This window comes from Littorina saxatilis, unplaced genomic scaffold, assembly GCF_037325665.1.
Source record: "Littorina saxatilis isolate snail1 unplaced genomic scaffold, US_GU_Lsax_2.0 scaffold_2910, whole genome shotgun sequence".
In the NCBI taxonomy this organism is placed as follows: Eukaryota; Metazoa; Mollusca; class Gastropoda; order Littorinimorpha; family Littorinidae; genus Littorina; species Littorina saxatilis.
Genome location: NW_027126877.1, coordinates 2517 through 8593, shown reverse-complemented (window position 1 = coordinate 8593; position 6077 = coordinate 2517). Strand labels below are relative to the sequence as shown.

At 41.3% G+C, this 6077-nt stretch overlaps 1 long non-coding RNA gene across 1 annotated transcript; it reads left to right on the top strand.

Annotated features, from left to right (window-relative positions):
* The first annotated feature begins 1721 nt into the window (after positions 1-1721).
* LOC138955381 (uncharacterized) lies at positions 1722-5520 on the top strand. The gene is made up of 4 exons (XR_011452217.1): positions 1722-2046; positions 2314-2463; positions 4450-4549; positions 4979-5520. It is a non-coding gene; the product is annotated as an uncharacterized lncRNA (long non-coding RNA).
* The last annotated feature ends 557 nt before the right edge of the window (positions 5521-6077 follow it).

The window sequence follows — 6077 nt, the reverse complement described above, 5'->3', positions numbered from 1 at the left end:
GGATGGGGGCAAAATGGGATAACGGCCAAACGGGATTGCGCCAAAATGGGACGTGGAGCTAATGGTACATGACATGGTGGTAAAATGACACTTGGCCTGTAAAATGTCGCAAAAATGGGATGGGGGCGAAATGGATAACGGCCAAACGGGATTGCGTCAAAATGGGACGTGGAGCTAATGGTACATGACATGGTGTAAAATGACACTTGGCCTGTAAAATGTCGCAAAAATGGATGGGGGCGAAATGGGCTAACGGCGAAACGGGATTGCGCCAAAATGGGATGTGGAGCTAATGGTACATGATATGGTGGTAAAATGACACTTGGCCTGAGAATGTCGCCAAAATGGGATGGGGGCGAATTGGGATAACGGCGAAACAGGACTAATAGATCCCTTGACTTGGGGTAGTGCGACTCTGTCACTGCTAGCTTTCCACTCGGAGGAAGCGACCGGAATTTCCCAACGATGGGACATCATAGTAATGAATTTTTTTTTTTTTAATTCTTAAAATTAACAGAGTCGCGCTACCCCAAAAGTCAAGGAATTTCGTGTTTGTCCCTTGACTTTGGAGATGACAAGAAAATATCGGGCGCAAAAACGTGATTTGTAAAATTTTTCACAACATATGTCGCCTAGCGCCATGTATGTGATGAAACCATTCATATAGCTCTGCGGGAGCTCTGCACTTTTGGACGTCCCCATTTCACTGCTGTACAGCAAACATCGTCCCCAAATACCTGTTTGTTTCTAAAAAATCACGCTGGAGGTTGCATTTTATGTAATAACCTCCTGAAATGAGTTTTGACACTTTAGAATGGCATTTAACGCTCATTGAAGTTTTAACAAACTTTCTAACACCTAAAACATTCATAGCACCGATAACGTAATTCTAGCTCTGCACTTTGTGTACACATACGTCCCCATTTCACTGCTGTACAGCAAACATCGTCCCCAAATGTCTGTTTTTCTAAAAATCACGCTGGAGGTTGCATTTTATGTAATAACCTCCTGAAATGAGTTTTCACACTTTAAAATGGCATTTAACGCTCATTGAAGTTTTAAGAAACTTTCTAACACTTAAAACAAAAGAGACCCCAAATGCCTGTGTTTTGAGCAAGATGGATTTTGATACACAGCCGACCCCAAATGACTGTAAAACCACCTATGTGTGTGTGTGTCACAGTGTGTGTTTGTGAATAAAATAGAATAGAATAGAATAGAATAGAATAGAATAGAATAGAATAGAATAATGTTTATTGTCATGAACCAGTAAAGTTATTGACACAACAAACAACAAATAATAATAATGCATTATACAATGCTAAAACAATCCGTAACAAATGTGTGTGTGCGTGTGTGTGTGTGTCTGTGTGTGTGTGTGTGTGTGTGTGTGTGTGTGTGTGATTGTGTGATTGTGTGAGTGTGTGTGTGTGTGAGTGTGTGTGTGTGTATGTGTGTGTGCGTGTGTGTGATTGTGTGATTGTGTGTGTGTGTGTGTGTGTGTGTGTGTGTGTGAGGCTGTGGGTTCATGCGTGCGTGTATATGTCTGTGTGCGTGCATGCGTGCGTGTGTGCGGGTATGCGTGTGTGGGTGGGGGTGGTTGCGTGTGTACGTGCGTGCGCGCTCTGCATTGAGAACTACTCAACATATTTGATCTAACCTGATCATCCAGTGGGTCTTATCGGTTAGCCCTTCAATTCTCCTTTTCCTATTTAGATGGCAGCTTCGAAATCAAAACTTCACAACAAACACCTTCAGCAACTCTTCACTGTACCAATCCCGATTCTACCATTATCATCAAAGACGCCAGATTCACCAATGCCAGTGAGAAATACTGCAACAACAACTGCAAATCAATTACCGATAATCATCAAGAATGCAGAATCGAAGAAAATGGAACATGTTCCATACAGTTTTCGTCCAACGACGTGTGGCTTTTGTACCAGCAATGTAAGAACAGCGTCGGGACACCTTGCAATCTTGACGGGCTGACAGGACAGTTGTCCCAGACAGGACATTTCATCGTGACATACTATTGCGTGACAGGTATGTTTGTATGAATAATGTGTGTTTATTGAATATTATGTTAACATGCTCGTGTTTATTGGCTAGCTAGCAACTACAACATTTCAATCCGTCCATCGATCAATCAATCAATCAATTAACATATACAACTACATCTGTTGAATTTCGGTATGCGTCCAAATAGAAGGATGGCTTTATTACATGTAAAAACCTGTCTATATGTGAGATATCGCGTCGAATAGTCTACACGGGAGTGACTGTGCCCTTAAAACAATGAGTTTGTTTCAGACGTGCCTGTACGATCAACAACGTTCACTCGTCCCATCTTTTGCATTTCTTCTCGGATTCAACAGACAACCATCTTGAAAGATGCATATGTGAAGGGACGGTAGCAGATCCGTGTTCCTTAAAGGAAAATAACGAAACATTGAAGGCTCAGTATGTATATTTTCATCAGAATAACACCATCGGCATCAGATCTCAGACTGAGATAGAGCTAACACCAACAACAGACGGGCAAGGTAGCCTAGTGGTTAAGACGTCGGCCTCCATGTGGAAGGTTTGGGGTTGAATCCCAGCTGCGCCTGATTGAATGGAGATTGTTTTCGATCTCCAAGGTCAACGTATAATTATGCAGACCCGCTAGATCCATACACCCCCCTTGCGTAAAAACCCATGTCAAAGTTTGCTGGGTTACAGAAACACGAACATACACAGCATTCGCTTACAGCAGGGTATGACTACCTTCATGTCAGGGAAAAAACAGTCATACACATATAACCCCACTCGTGGACAATCTAGGATAACATCAACATCGTGCACGCATATGATGTGGTTGAAGTAACGATGACTATGACACAAATGATGGCAACAACTACATCCAAACAGGTACCATCATCATCTCCTCTTCCACAGTCTCTATAACCAACAGATGGAGGGACACAAACTACAGACTAGTAACAATCCGCTGTATTATCGTATCAGCCACATCACAAGCACACTCCCATACAGGAATAACAAATTATTACAAACTAAAACATTCATTCCCGTGTTAAGTTATTCAAACTGTATATGCCATTAAAGGCCCTTCACTTTGCTACCTGGCACACTTTTCGGATCAAAGATGTCTGTTATAAGTATCACGTGACCGCCGCCGAAGTAAGGGTACCCCCAACATCGACCTGACAATAACGTCAGGTATCAATTAAACAATCGATACAAATTCAGAATAAGCGCAGCTTGACAACTTTTACACACGAGAAGAAAGACAAATCATTTATCTATCCAGAACAAGTTGTTTTTCTTGATTTTCTGATAATAACCCCAGTAAATGGACGTCTATGTTAAGTTTTCTTCCCTTTCAAGACCTGATTATATCAAATGTTGTGACCGGCACGCTTGGCCTAGTGGTAAGGCGTCCGCCCCGTGATCGGGAGGTCGTGGGTTCGATCCCCGGCCGGGTCATACCTGAGACTTTAAAATTGGCAATCAATTGGCAATCTAGTGGCTGCTCCGCCTGGCGTCTGGCATTATGGGGTTAATGCTAGGACTGGTTGGTCCGGTGTCAGAATAATGTGACTGGGTGAGACATGAAGCCTGTGCTGCGACTTCTGTCAAATCAAATGTTGTGATGTCTTAAAAGGGGGTTCCAGTGTACGCTCTGGGTAACTAAGTTACTCTCTTGCGTCTCCAGGGAGGAAGGTAAATGTTTCCTGCACAACAACTATGATCTCCAACGCGTCTGTGTCACAGAGAAAGAGACAAATAGGGTATAGACATGTTTGCACAGAAAGAAATCCTACTGTCAGTCTCGGTACTGGGCGCTTGCCAGGTAGTTTACGGTAATAGCGGCCGAGCCAGCCAAAGCCAAGTGATTAAATACCACTATTTTTCACGAGGAACAGATTGTGCACAGGGTACAGTACCTAGTAAACGTTTACGCTATTTATTGTTCTTGTCGTGCAACGGAAAAAAATGCACAAGAGAGCAAAGACAGGAACGAAATGATTTCATAATATTGAACAATTTCAAAACGCAGACAAAGACATAATTTTCAACGTGTAGTATTTATAATAATGAGTAGAAAAATACCACTGATGCAGAACATGTATTATATTAATTCAGTAGCATTATATTGAGAGAATGGCATGTAATGTCTTAAACAGAAAAGGGAAGTATCCGCAATGTTACTACACAGATACTTATATGACTTCGTGAACTTCCTTCAAAAATCATAGCTTGAATAAACTTCACTTTATCTCGATAAAGTTGTCACACCTTTTTATAAAACTGATTATGTTGTGTTCTTTGTTTGTTATTCATGTTTTTGTCTGTTTGCAGTTGTGAAAATGCACATTTTTTAGAATCTTTATTGAATGCCCTGTCCCTTCACTAGTAATAAAACAGTTATTTTCCATTGCGCAGAACACACTGTTTGTCCTGTTCCATGCGTGGTGGGTTCCGGTGCGGGGTTTGTGGCTGTCGTTGTTGCAATCAACCTTGTCGTCTGTTTAGTCAGAAAGCGGTAAGTTGCATTGCTGAATGTCAGAGAGTATGAATGGGCTTGTCTTACTCAAGCAATGAAGTAATATACGTCAGTTAATTAGGAAGTTGTAGTACCCTTAGTTTGTACAGGCATCATTAACTTCCTCTACATCGAAAGCGTTCTTTGATTGTATCGATATAGCTGGCCATTGAAATTGTCTAACAGAAGCACTCCTTACGCACAAACGGGCACACACGCACACGCACACACGCACACGCACACACACACACACACACACACACACACACACACATCCACCCATCTACACCCCCTACACACACACATACACACACACACACACACATACACACACACACACACACACACACACACACACACACACATACACACACACCGTGTCCGACCATCTTCACACGTCAAATTGACAAGACTGTATTCTGTGAGCAGCAAACGTCCCTGTGCCAAAATGTGGAGCCAGCAAGAGCCACAGCGGGCATCACATAATGCTGAGACAGGCCACAACGAGCACTACTATTCGGAGGTTTTGCCAGGCAGCAATGAGGCTCAGTACATGGAGGTTTTGCCAGATGCTGAGCAAAGCTTCACAGAGGATTCCTTGGGCTACTTGGAACCCCGTATCAACGTCCTTGCCAGCAATTACGACACTGCGGATGTTGCCCGCAGCACGGATGTTCACGTCTATACCTCACTTCTATGATCTGGTGGATAGAAAGCGTATACATAATAGAACCAATCTTAATAATGAAAACACTTTTTGTTCTTCTTGTTCGTGTTCTATGTTCCTGTTCTACTTTCAGTCAATATTTGCTTGACTGTGATATGGCCGAAAACTTACTAGTTTCACTGAAAATGAAATCAGCATGATCACTTTCAATTCATTATGCCGACAGATTTCCAGATAGTAACCATACGTTTTATTTGAAAAACATATTTTTTTTAATTTGAACAAAATTAATCTCTAAGATGACGTCATATCTAGCTGTTTTTGGCAAACAAATGAGGCCGCACTTTGGTGGCCTCATTTAAAACAAATTTGATTAAAACTTTGGTCAAACATTCTTTTGCTCAGTCCGGGCTATGGGAGTGCATTTCACCTCTGAAGCTTAAACATTCATTAATCAGTTTGTTCATACAAGTTGTCATTGCAATTTAATTTCACTATCACATATAAAAATGTGATTAGAATAAAAGAAAATCGATTTGGGGTATAAGAACCTTGATTACAATTTCTGCTGCGTTATTTATTTAAATGGTTCTTAGATGACCACGTCCGCTCTATCATGGATGTTTTTTGAGAGGTGGGACAGTATACAGTTGAATAAGAGGCCACGTGTACATTATCAGTATGTATATATTATATGTATATATAAGTAATTTAGGGTTTCGAATGAGTCTTGTTCTATGTTAAAATAGTTTATACATTTATTGTACAGTTCACATAAAGTTGCCATGGTAATCTAATGTTTATTCGTCATTGAATTGATTAGGTTTGTCATATCTGTGGACAAAGAGTCTCCTACTGTTG